This window comes from Protopterus annectens, chromosome 2.part1, assembly GCF_019279795.1.
Source record: "Protopterus annectens isolate FY-2018-M chromosome 2.part1, PAN1.0, whole genome shotgun sequence".
Classification (NCBI taxonomy): Eukaryota; Metazoa; Chordata; order Ceratodontiformes; family Protopteridae; genus Protopterus; species Protopterus annectens.
In genome coordinates this window covers 1,195,203,857-1,195,217,362 of record NC_056729.1, presented here as the reverse complement: position 1 = coordinate 1,195,217,362, position 13,506 = coordinate 1,195,203,857, and the positions used below count along the sequence as shown (strand labels likewise).

At 39.9% G+C, this 13,506-nt stretch overlaps 1 protein-coding gene and 1 non-coding gene across 5 annotated transcripts in view; both read right to left on the bottom strand.

Moving 5' to 3' along the window:
- Nucleotides 1-13,506, bottom strand: part of TRAF3IP2 (TRAF3 interacting protein 2) — a 765,530-nt gene that overhangs the window by 695,645 nt on the left and 56,379 nt on the right. The gene's annotated exons all lie outside the window — the stretch shown is intronic.
- Nucleotides 3,907-3,978, bottom strand: TRNAG-UCC. Its single transcript has one exon. It is a non-coding gene; the product is annotated as a tRNA-Gly (tRNA).

Here is a 13,506-nt window from a genome sequence, read left to right as displayed (position 1 = left end):
TAGTATAAGTTACTACTTCATTATTTTAATTTATTGGTGTTTTAAATGAATGAGTTTTATTAAAAATTTTAAATGGGTTTGTTTTATTTATATTTGTGGTTGTATTTATTTAAACGAGTTGTGTTGCTTTAAGGTTTCAGATTCAAGTGTTATAGTGTCTAACTGGTTAATTGGGTGGGTTATTAAAGGAATGCTTGGGCAAGTTTTATTGCTCTGATGAAGTCCTGAAGGTTGGGGACGAAACCTAGGTTAACTAATTTGTTTGTACTTCATTTGTTTTACCATTAAAGTGTGGATTGGTTTGCTCTTCTCCAGTTGTTTTTTCCTTGGTACCTTTAAGCCAGCATGTCAGAGTTTCTAGGTAAGAATGTATCTGAGTGGCTATCTTCCCTGTTTAAGGGGAATATAGGTTAAGGATGGCAGAAGTTGCTGGGAAGTCCAGATATAGCCCATATAATTATGCTGCAATGGGAGAAAAAGTTTGTTTTTTCGGGTATTTAACCCACCTCTTTGGGGAATGTATGCATGATTTTTGGATGATGTTTTTATCATTTGGAAACAATCAGATTTTGTATCTTTAATTGCATATTTGAAAAGCACAACTTCTTTTCTAAGGTTTATTTCTTCTTTCAATATGACACAGATAAATTATTTGGATATAGAAGCATTGTAGGATGTTTGTAATGGTAGACTGATAAGTAATATCTATAGGAAACCGACTTACTGCAACAGCATTCTCCATTTTAATAGTAACCACCCGGAGTATCAGAAAAAAGCTATTATCAAGGGGCAATATGTATGTCTTACTCGGATGGTAACAGAGGATGAAACTTACCAGTTAGAAGCTCAAGTTTTAGTTGATATGTTTAAGCCCCGTGGTTATCCCATTACATTATTTCAAAAAATTAAAAATGAGGTTGACAAAAAAAGGACAGGAGGGCAATTTTAAACCACTACTTAGAACAGATGAAAACAATGATTTGGTTATGGTTAAAATTAAACCAATTGAGGAAAGGGACTTTACACACTCATTTGTTATTACTTTCAGTGTCAATCATGCCCAGATTTATGAGATTCTGAAAAAAAAATGAAATATCTTTTTTTATTTTGAAGGGTATGCTGAGATCCTGGACTCCATTCCACAGGTGGTATACAGAAAAGGAAAAACCATCAAACAATATCTGGAAAGCGGATACCATGTGATGCCACCATTTACCTGCAAAAAAAGCAGGTATGTATAGATGTGGGTTTTGCAACCAGTGTAAGCACATTTTGGTTGAGAAGGAGGTTACTGTCAAGAAGGTGCTGACAAAAACACTATTTTATTGTGACTGCAGTTCCATTGGTATCATATATTTAGCTGTATGCCAAAATGCCTGTGTTTTATGTGGGTAAAACCCAAAGGAGATTCTAGGAATGTATATATGAACATTTGTTGAAAATCAAGAAACAGAATGCAAACAACTTCCTTGATAAACATATAATTAAATACCCTGAGCATAAATTTAGGTTTATGGGTATTGACACCATAAGGAAAAACCCTAGAGGGGGGACCATGGAAGGACTTACTTGATAGTAAGGAATTGAGGTGGCAAATTAGGCTTAATGCATATAACCCCCCAGGCTTGAATGAGAGTGTTTTGATCAGGAATATTTTGAAACTCTGGTCGTATGAAGTGCGACTAAAATTTGATTTGGATGCATTTTCATTATTTATTGTAAGAAACATATTCATATCTTGAATTTGTATATTTGCATGTAGGTATATATTTTTTGCTGTGGTGGAATGGTTGGGTGGCTATTTTTATTGGATTAATTACGTGCATAACATGTGATGATTCCTTGGAGTGTATTTAAGACAAATTGATTGGTGTTGTGTTTATTTCTGAAGAAATCTATGATATAGTCTTGACAAAAGTGCTTAAGGTTTGTTTTTAATAAACTAATTTGTTGGATTTGTGGCCAGCTCTATTTCTTTGTTTTGTAACTGTTTTTTCTTTTGTTAGTTTTGGCTATCTTCCCTATTTAAGGGGAATATAGGCTAAAGATGGCAGAAGTTGTTGGAAGTCCAGAGGAGTCTGGACTATGTATCTATAAATGTATTTGTGGTGAAGAGGCAGACTGTTCAAGAATGGGGTAATTGGCTCCAAGGCAGGAGTCTATTTATAAGTTTGTATTCATCAGGCAAATTCCTAGTAGTGGGGGAACCAAAGATTACCTGTATTGTGTTGGAGAGCTAACTTCATGAGAGACTTTAATCTTATGTTGCAACAGTATGGATTGTTTCCCAGAATCTGTGCTTGTGGGTTAGAGGAAGATAGACCTTATTGCATTGAAGATTCATTGCTTTTTTATGATTCTGTTTATAAAAGTGTAATTCAGAGAGGCTATCAAATTGTGCAAGCAATCTTGAGCATTTGCTTTAAGATACGACTTGAAATACAGCTAATGGACTGGTCTTTCAGTTCAGCTGCAAGTTTATTTCATCTTATTTTCCACTGCTTATTCTCCTGGGAAGAATTTAGCCTATTTTACTTTCTGCCAATAAAAAAATGCATCTTTTGGATGAGGTTAGGTGTGCTCATTGTTCGAAATATCACATTTGGTACATGCAGCAGACAGCTGCTATTGTTATCTTCCACTGCCAGTAAGTTCTCCGTGCAAAACAGCTGAGAGACACTATGCTTCCTGTAATAGTCACCAGTGTGTTGTCCAGAGAGTCCCTGTCCTGAGGGCTACAATGACTACAGTCAAGCAGCTTCTCCAGATAATTGCTACTGCAAAGGGATGGAGACAGGTGTTGAATCCATAGCACAGTCAAAAGCTATGCCCCTGATGAAACAACTCAGTAGTGCAGAGGATTTGGTATCCTGTCTAGTCACCTTTGAAATGATAGTCATACAGGAAGGAGGAGACAGCAGCAGTTAGACAAAAATCATTACAGTGCATATCCTGGACAAGCCCCTCCTTACTTACATACACATTCCCATTTCAGGGTGTAGCTGTATTTACTCTGAAAAATAAAGAAAATTCCACTACCAAGTGCTGAAGTCACCTTGGAAACTCAGGCCCTAAGGTACCATGAATGGAGCTTTTCTTAGAGGAAAGCCAGTTGCAGCACAGTTATTTGATTTGAAATATATTGTTCAGTTTTAGTTTGATTCTGAAGGGGGTAAATGATGGAAATCTTAGTAATCTACCATTTCAAAAGAGGTAAGAAGTGGGTGTGTCAGGCAGACAAACAGGATACTGAAGTATTTGTATCACTAGTTGTGAACTTTTTGTATTACGAGAATGTGTATAAAGAAACAGCTAATAAAATTACTGATAACCCATAAATAAAGAGAGGAGGAACCACATCATCCACACTCCATCTTAAATGTGGTAAAAGTGCTGTGAAGCAAAAACTCCCCTTCAGACCATCAGGAAGGAAGGTTGGGGTGAAGAGGCTAGAGAGTTTGACTATGTGACAACCCATCATCTTGAATCAGTTTTCTTTCAAGTGTCACCACAAAATTAGTGAAATGCATAATTACAGTAAAAGGACAGGAACTACAGGATTTACTTGACTCTGGATGCATAATAATTCAAGTAAAATCTCAGTATATTTATAGAAGGAAAGCCACTCTCTAAAGACAATATAAGTGATATAAAAACACAGGGAAAATGGTACCTGGTTGCTAAGATGGAGGTATACACCCAATTCGGGAAAGGCCTGCTCCCAGTAGCCATGGTGCTATTCTGTTCATAGATTAGATTAGATTAGAACTAGGCTAACTGCCCTTGTGAGCCATTTTAAGCCTAGCCAATTATCCCTTGTGAGACTCAAACTCTGCACCTTGTATTTATAAGGCAAACACCTTAACCATTAAGCCATCCTGTCAACCCCCTAATGTACAGATTTCTTGCATTGGCCAGGAATCGAACCTAGGTCAACTGCTTGGAAGGCAGCTATGCTCACCACTATACCACCAATGCTAATCATGATGTAGCTGTTAAGAATGTGCCATATTTCAGATGTCATTGGCAGCAGTGGGAAGAGGCCAACAGCAAGGAGGCGTGTATGAACCCCAATGTACAGATGATGTCAACCCAAGGTAACAGTCCTCAAGGTGAACATACTCCACCTAGTCTAGAGACAAAGGAGAAAAAGGGAACAATAATTCCTGGAGTTACTATAGCGTCCAGGTCAAACTAAAGAGTGAATTAATGTTTCTACAAAGAGGAATTTCCAGCCTTGTACTACACGGATGACCAGCAAGGGAAGGGGCATCAACCTTTAGTATGGGGAACTATACCCATTATTTTGCCCATCCATTGGTTGCTCTGCCTCACATGTACCGGATTTTGTTCCACAGCATAGGAGTCTTTTGGTGATGAATCTATACAGATTTTTGTGACCCTTTTTCCTTTTGGTGAGGAACTTTTTGCCTCCTCCTGCTGCAAGTGTCGGGTCAGATACCAATCATTGGTCTGATGATGATCTAGATGAGCTATTTGGTAGCTAGGGGTAACTTTTGGCATTTAACTTTAGGCTTGGCACCAGTTATCCGTTTCTGTGAGACCCTTCTGAAGGATATCTGTGTCAGAGGACACCACTTCAGTTTGCAACCCATCTTGTGATGTATGGGTTAACATTTAAGCTGATGAGTGGGCGGTAATTTCCAGGGTCTGTGTTGATTAAACAGCTGTGTTCTCACTTGGGCGCTGGAGATGTCTGTAGGACATCAGGGGTGGGATGAGGACCTCCCAAGACGAATAGTTTGATCTGATCTCACACCTCCAGCGAGATTAGTTTGTGATCTGATCTCACCAGTGGCATTTGTCAAGAGAAAGGACCATTTCCCAGGACCCCAAGGTAGAATCAAGCCCAAAGAGTGAAGTGAATATGGAAATAAAGACTCATAAGGGAAATGTGAGGCTTTGAGGCAGGGAAAACAGTAAAAAATGCCATCTTGAAACAAATTGTGAGGAAAAGAGATAATAGTGAAGTACCACAGAAGAGACATGCAGCTACAGAAAAAGAGGAAGGTGAGGAAAACACCTCAGACTATTGAGTGAATTACCTTTTTTCAGGGAAGATTGGCATGCTGCCATCTATGGGAAGGATGTCAGACTCTCTTGCTTCTCAGGATCTGTCAAAAGAGGGAGGTGCCAGTCTGTCTCACCTTCAGGTAAACTGATTAAGCTTCCAAAGAGGGACTTTAAACTATGTGTGAGAGAACATTTCTAAAATAGTGGGATAGGATGCTCCTGAAAGAACCCCACCTCCTTACTCCTATTATAAACTGGAAAATAAACTCTTATATGTGGTAGGTAGTGAAAGATAATAGACTGGCAGCTTCTGGTACCTAAGCCATTTAGACAAACTTATAAAAATGGCTCATAGCCATGTTTTGTAGGGCCAACTAGGGATGGATAAAACCAAAACTAAAGTCCTGAATGGATTTAAAATGCTAGGTGTTATAAAAGAAGTTGAAAACATCTCTGTTGGATGCTCAGAGTGTCAACAGCTGATACTTAATCCAGGCTTTTGAAATTAAAGTCTCCTTTGAGAGGACTGCAATGAATTAAGTGAGGTCATTTATACACACAAAAATTGTACATAATTTTCAAGTACCCTAGAAGAGAGAGTTGAGTTTCACTGAAAATATTATTAACAGAAGACATAATTATCAGGAACACATTATATGTAGTCCACTTGAAATTCTAAATATTGAGCTTACTATTAACTTCCACAAAGAGCTATTTCCATTCAGTTTCCATTTTGCACTTGTCCTTAGTCAGAGAAACAGTCATATGACTCCAGCAGTCTTATTCCCTGTAAGAGTCGTCTCCTCAGTTGGAAGGCACACATCACAGTAGGTGCCCTACTATTCATATTCATGCATCCACTAAGCTCATACCAACAATAATGGCAACATACTTAAGTCTAGAACAACAGCTATGAGGAAGTAGCCACTCCTGATCTGAGGTATTTCTCCATTTATTTGCATCAAAGCTAGATGCTCAGGCTTGGCAGTGAATGTTACATGTGCATGTTTTGCGATATCTGTCCCCTCTTGAATCACACTTTGAGGACCAATAATTTGTTAAGCTGACCTGTATATCAGTGACCTACACCCATGGAAAGGTATTAACTACACATTAACACACATCCTGGAGGGCATTATTGTGATTAGAGAATGGACTCTCTGTAAAATTGTTGTGCTGTATTTATTTATTTTATAAGTACTATATTATTTTTTTAAATATTTTTGATGTAAAATAGTTCCTCTGTCTAATGTTTCAAACTTGCTGTAGTATATGTTAATGGTGCTGGAGGAACCATTTTATATCCAAAATATAACACTTAAAAATATCCAGACATTTACTTTATTTTTGGTCCCTTACTTTTAAAACATTAGGTTTGTTGCCAGTCACTGGAGACTGAAGTTACTAAATAATGGCATACATTTGAGTTTCAGACTATTATTTTCTTCAGAAAATTCATATTAACACAAATGCTTTTATTTAAGAAAGTTTGTAATTTTATGAGCAGTAATTAAAATGTGTTCCTATTTTTCAGCCTTTGTTCCCTCTTTATTTTAGGCTTTATCCATATTTCTTCAGCTGAAAGGCCCAGAGGTATGTAAACCTCTTTACTGTCACTCTCGCTCACTCTCTCACGCACACCTCGATTTCAGAAAATGCATGCTGACACAAATCCTAATAGTCAAGTAAAATATGTTCCTATTTTGAGCCTTTGCTCCCTGTTTATTTTAGGTTTATCCAGATATCTTGAGCTGAGAGTCAATGGAGCATACCTTTCAACTGTCCAAATTTTTGCAGAACGTACACGTTTTTGTCTCATATGTTTGGTCCCATCCTCATAAAATGTGTAGTTTTCTGGTAAATGACTGGGGATTGAAGTAATTAAATAATGACAGGCATTTGAGTTTCAGACTTCATATCATTTAGATAATACATGCTAATGGAAACCCTGTTGTTCTAGCAACTTTCTATGTTTATAAGAGCAATATTTAAAATCTATCTTTACTTTTTGTCATTTGTACTGTGTTATTTGTGTCTCTGTCCAGATTTCCTGTGCGGAGAGGTTGAACTTGAGAGGTATAGTCAAGAGGTACACAAACCTCTTAACTGATGCTGCTGCTGCCAGGGATCACTCTCACTCTTCACTCTCTGTTTCCTTCTATCTCCCTCTCTCTCTCACACACACACACACACACACACACACACACACACACACACACACACACACACACACACACACACACACACACAGACACTTTTTTCAGTTTCATTATTTTTATTTTTCCTCACTAAACAGCAAAAAGTGCTGCTTAGTGAGTGTAAATAATGTCTCGATCAGTCTCACTGTTCACTCTCTCTCATACACACATACACATTCTCTTCTGCTTCCACATATACATACATTCTGCTTTCATGCACACATTTACTCACACATACAGAACAGACAGAAACAAACACACTTATAGACATAAATATACACATACACTTTCTTCTGAACAGTCGGGCAACCAACATAAAAAGTTTTTTATTCTTTCTGTGCAGCCCTGTACCAAATGATCCACAGCCTGGTACCGATTTGCGGCCTTGTGGTTGGGGACCGCTGCACTACAATATATTTCACAATTTCAATTTTCCTATAAAGTTAGGATTAGATCCAAAAACTGTAAACAGTGAGGAATTGTACAGAAATAAGCTCAGAGCAACTAGATTGTGTATTGAATACCATTACCATATCCTAGCATTATATAACATCCTGCCCTTAACCCCAGAAACTAATACAGGAGATGCCTGTTAAAACCCAATGCTAAATCCTAAACAGCCAACCCTATTATAAGACCAGAAAACATGGATATGCAATTTCCAAATGTCACTGTGGCCAGCTTGGTAGATTTTGGCATCACAAGGCAATGTAGCAATTGTCTCATGTTCTCAGACGACCAGTACATCATTAAAGAAAATAACACATTATGTGAGAGATGTAAATACACAACTTCCTTGGAGACAAAACTTTTGCATAAAAACAAGGTTGTCCGAAATACCCACACTACATCCTTCACACATGCAGTTCACTACACACACACACATTGTCTTATGATGAGACACTTAAAAGAAACCTTCTCAAATTTCAAAGATCTCCAAAGGCACCTAATGGCAATACTGTTCCTCAGGAATCACTTACCACACACCAAAAGCAATACCAAACATCTCACATAAGCCTACACGTAATGGTCCCCCAAGTGCAAAGCCCATAAGGCAAGCATACAGTTTATTTAATATTCTTGTCACTGATGACTCCACTGTGCAACACACCAGGCTGGACAAGGAGAAGATAACGGTTACCTGTCTATCATATGTTCATAGGTGTTTATTAGGCTAACGACCACAAGGCCCTTTTTAAGCAAAGCCATGCATCCCAAATCTCTGACAAGTTCTGATACCCTTGATAAGTGTAAGCATGTGCCTGGGAGATGAACCATTTGCAGGTTACCCCTGTCCATTAGAGACATAGGTGCCAAACCAGGGATGAATTTCCAGTTTCCCATCCAATTGTCCAAGTTGTATTTGAATTGGGATAGGGAGGAACTCTGCTTCACATGGATGGGGAGCCTGTTCCATAGATTGGGTAGTCTCTGGTATACATACCTATCTCTCCTGTAGGTCTCTGGTATACATACCTATCTCTCCTGTAGGTCCTATTTATATCACAGGCAAGGTTTAAGCCTTTAGAACACTTACATCTGGTGCTGTTTGTTTTGTGGCTATGCAGGAGGTTCATCAGAGTGGGATCTGACAATGCCCTGTATGCCAAGCATAGATCTCCCCTCAAAAGCCTGTAGGAGACAGAATACAGGGATAGGGCTTTGAGGCAGTCTGCATAGGACATATTACATACGGCCTGTATTATTTTAGTGAGGAACCTCTATGGACATTCCAATTGTTGGATATGCCTGGCTTGGTACATACCAAAGAGGGCATTGTACTCAGTGATAGGTCCGATGAATGCCGAATACAGTGTAACAATGACTTCCTTGGACTTAGATGTCATACCTTTGTTTATAAGTTGCACAACATAGAATGATTTCCTCACCACTGTAGACACATGATGAGCAAAGGCTAGATTACTATCTATGTGTGTCCCTAAGTCCCTGACTACTGGGACAGCTCTAAGGGGTGTGTTTTCTATAGGATAGTTGCCAGGGATGGATGACTTCCCAAAGGATATTATTATGCATTTCTTGGCATTTAGTTTTATTCCATGGCTCTGACACCAGTTGTTTGTCTGTGTCAGCCCCTCCTGGAGAACATTTGTTTCAGTGTAAGATTCAATGACAGATCATAATTTGCAATCATCTGCAAATTTAGTCAGCCAGAGTCCACTGACATTGGCCTTGACATCTGAGAAGTAAATGCCAAAAAGGAGCGGTCCAAGGACTGATCCCTGAGGGACTCTACTTGTGACTGGCCTCTTTGTAGAGGTGGACTCCTAACTTCCTGGGTCATGTCTGCAAGCCAGTTGGCTACACTCCGGGTGACATATGGGTTTGTACCTAACCTCTTGAGTTTGTCAACAATAACTGACTGCGGGATTGTGTCAAATGCCTTGGCCAGGTCAAGGTAGGCAATGTGAATGACTTTGCCCTCATCCATTGCTTTGATGACCTTCTCGAAGAAGTCCAGCAGGTTGACTAGGTACGATCTGCCCTTGATGAAACCAAACTGGGCTAGGTCCAGTGTCTGGAGGTATTCTATATCTCTCTTGATCATCTCCATGATAATTCTTTCCATGGCTTTACATAGAAGACTAGTGAGACTTATGGGTCTGTAGTTTCCAGGGTGTGTACATGGCCCACCTTTGTGCAGAGGGATGATTGTTGCCTTTCTCTATTAATGAGGCATGAAGCCTGATTGGAGGCTACAGTTAAATAGTAATTCCAGAAGCCCTGATAGGTCATGTTTCATGCTATTTAGACGGCATCCCGGGATGTTGTCTGGGCCCATTGATGCAGTGTTCTTGGTCTTAGAGAGAGCATTAAGGACCTGTTCCCTAGTGATAGTAGGAGAAGTTATAGTTGATGATATTTCTTGAGGGAAGATTGAGGGGGACAGAGGGGTAAAGTTGAAGCTGAATTTATCAGCCAGGAGGTTTGCTATATCTTCTGATAAGTATAGGTAGCTCCATTTGCAATGAGCTCTGCACACAAGTGTGTATTGCCTTTGAGGTTGTGGACATAGCTAAAGAATGCTTTGTGGTTGTCCTTGGCCTGGTAGGCCAAACTTACCTCAAATTTGGTTTTGGTAGACTTTAATTGTCCTCTGAGTTGTTTGTTTAGTTTGATGAGAGTGCTTTTATCCTGCTGGGTGCTGCACCTCCTAATTTTTGCCATGATTTTCTTCCTCCTGTTTTACAGTTGATTGATTTTGTGATTCCACCAGGATGGCTTGTTTTTTGAGTTAGTTCTGTACTTCTTCCTGGTGGGTACAGCTGCCTCTATGCAGCTATTAACATGCTTGTACAGGGTTTCTGTGAACAGTTCTGCATAGGCAGAAGTGTTCTCTGGGTTTATGGGGGCTTGACATTTTGCCAGGTTCTCACTTAATAGCAGGAGGTTAGCCTTAGAATAGTTCCTGAATATTCCAGGTTTAGCTGGGGTCCAGGTTTTATTTTTACTTCAAAGGAGACTATTTTGTGGTCTGACCTTACCAGGGAAGGCATTATAGTAGGGGGTATGTAGCAGTCTCCCATATTAGCGAGGACCAGATCCAGTATGGTTGCACCCCTGGTTGGTGTATTGACTATCTGGTTCAGGGAGTTTGTGTTTACAAAATCCAGGAATCTCTGTGCATGTACATTTGGTATCATTTAGGATTCCCAGTTAATAGTGGGGTAATTAAAGTCACCCATAAATATGGTATTGGGTTGGATGGTTAGTGTTTCTAATAAGTTTAAATGCATGGTACAAGTTTCCTGGGTCATAGAGGGGGACTTAAAGCTTGCAAGGAAGTGGTATTGGATTTTACCTATGGTGCTTTGAATATGGATCAGCTCAAGTGCGTTGTCCTGTTTGAACAGCCTTGAAATATATTTATTTTTGTATCTGGAGCCAGGCTCCACAATATTATGCATGCACTCGAGTTACTGCACCCCAAGTACCAATATAATTCAATCATAGTCCATGTGGGTGTAAATGACCTGAGACATACCACAATGGACTATATGAAAAGAGACATATTGGATTTCTCAGAATATATGTCACAGATAGGTATGAGCCATGCATTGAGCAACATTCTACCTTCACCAAGGATGATGCCACAGTATTAGCATAAAATGATTGGTTTTAATAATTGGCTTTGTTTCTGGTGTCATTTCAGGGGGATCCAGTATCTGTCAACACTGGAGAACATGGTGAGAAGACCATGTTGCTTTGCCAAGGATAGGTTGCACCTGCCCCCCCCCCCCCGGCTTTTGGGTATTGGCTAAAATTTTATACACTCCCTTAGAGACTATATTAGGCAATGCTAAAAAGGCAAAACTACAAACATAGTGAAAAAAGCTACAATCAACCTTAAGATGTTACTGCTCAAAGCTCAGAGCCAATACAAAAAAAAAAAACACAGCCTTCAAGCAGTCCTCACTCTGGGGAATGTAGACATCTGTGCCATGATCGAGACTTGTTTTAAAGCCATAGAAACTACTCCAGACGTGCAAGGCTACAGTGCCTTCCACACATTTAAACCCACAACAGCATGGACTGGGACCAAAATTGGAGGTGTTTTGATTTATGTTAGCAACAAATATACCTCTATGTTGGTTAAAAAGGATGATACCATGGAGCTCATCCATGTGCAAGTCACCATAGGTAAGGTTCCTCACCATACCATGGCTAGCTACAGGTCACAATGTATGCCCTTTAGTCTCACAATTCTTGCCTAAATCTACCAGAGGTGATTCCCATCCAACCAAACACTATTCATGGGTGACTTGAACTACCTCTCAATAGACCGGGAAATGTACACTGCCTCAAACTCACAGGCACAATGTTTCCTGGGCTTTATTAACACAAACACCCTGGAACAGGTAGTGCACACTCCAACCAGAGGATCAAGCATGCTGCATCTGGAACTCAGCAACATGGGACAGTGTGCCCCATGTCATTTCCACACTACTAAGGTCGGATCACAAAGCTGTCTCATTTGAAATTAAAATCAGCCCAGGAAAATCAAGCAAAACCAGCAATAGTTAGGTACTATTCAAAGGCAAACTCCATCCCATTAAGTGACAGTTTGTGAAAATTCAAGGGTTCCCCCAACCCCAAGACCACAGCTGCCTATGCAGAATTATTCACAGAGTCACTAAACAAACATGTGAATGGCTGCATAGAGGCTGCCATACCTACCAAAATAAACCCAAAACAAACCCCACTGGTGGAATCCACACAAACACAGAATATAATAAAAGAAGAAAAGTCATAGCCAAAATCAGGAAAAGCAAGTCTCTTAAAGACAAGTGCTCTCTTATACAAATAAACAAGTAACTAAGAGGTCTAATTAAGTTCAATAAGGCCACTATGAGATCAGGATAACCTCACAGGCTAAGGTTAATGAGAAGACATTTTTCAGCTATGTCCAGTACCTTAGAGGTAACACACAACAGTGTGCTGAACTGGTGGTGAATGGTACCACCTACACTGATCAGAATGACATAGCAAATCTACTGGCTGATGAATTTAACTCAAAACTTCATCCGACCCACTCTCCCCCCCAGCCCCACCACAAGAAATCCCCTCCAACACATTTCCTCCAGCCATCAGTAGGGACCAGGTGGTAGCAGCACTCACTAAAGCCAAGAACAATGCCTCCATGGGTCCTGATAGCATCCCCAGTTGGTTCTTGAACAGTCTAAAACATGACCTATCAGGACTACGCAAGGTATTCTTCAACTACAGCCTTGAAACAAGTTATGTTCAAGTGAATGGAGGACTGCAACAGTCATTCCCCTACACAAGGATGGATCATCAACTGACCCACGGGAACTAAAGACCCATCAGTCTAACAAGCATAATCTGCAAAGCCATGGAATGAATTATCATCTAAATGATAAACAAGGACATTGCCAGCCATAATACAGCCATTGGACCCATCCCTACTTGTCTTTAATAAGGGAAGGTCATGCCTACTTAACCTGGTAGACTTCTTTGTAGGATCACCAAGGAAATGGACAAAGGTAAATTACTTCATATCTTCAACTAGCTAAGGCATTTGTCACAATACCCCACCCAGGCATTGCTGATAAGCTCTTTGAGCTAGGTGTAAAACCCTTACATAACTCCCTGGATTGCCAGCTAGCTCACAGACAGGGCTGAAGAAGTCAGGACTGGTGAGATCACCTCCATCAAGAGAACTGTCACCAGTGGAGTACCTCTCCTCCCACTCCTGTTTGACATCTACTTCTCGGAAGTCAAGGTTAATGTTAAA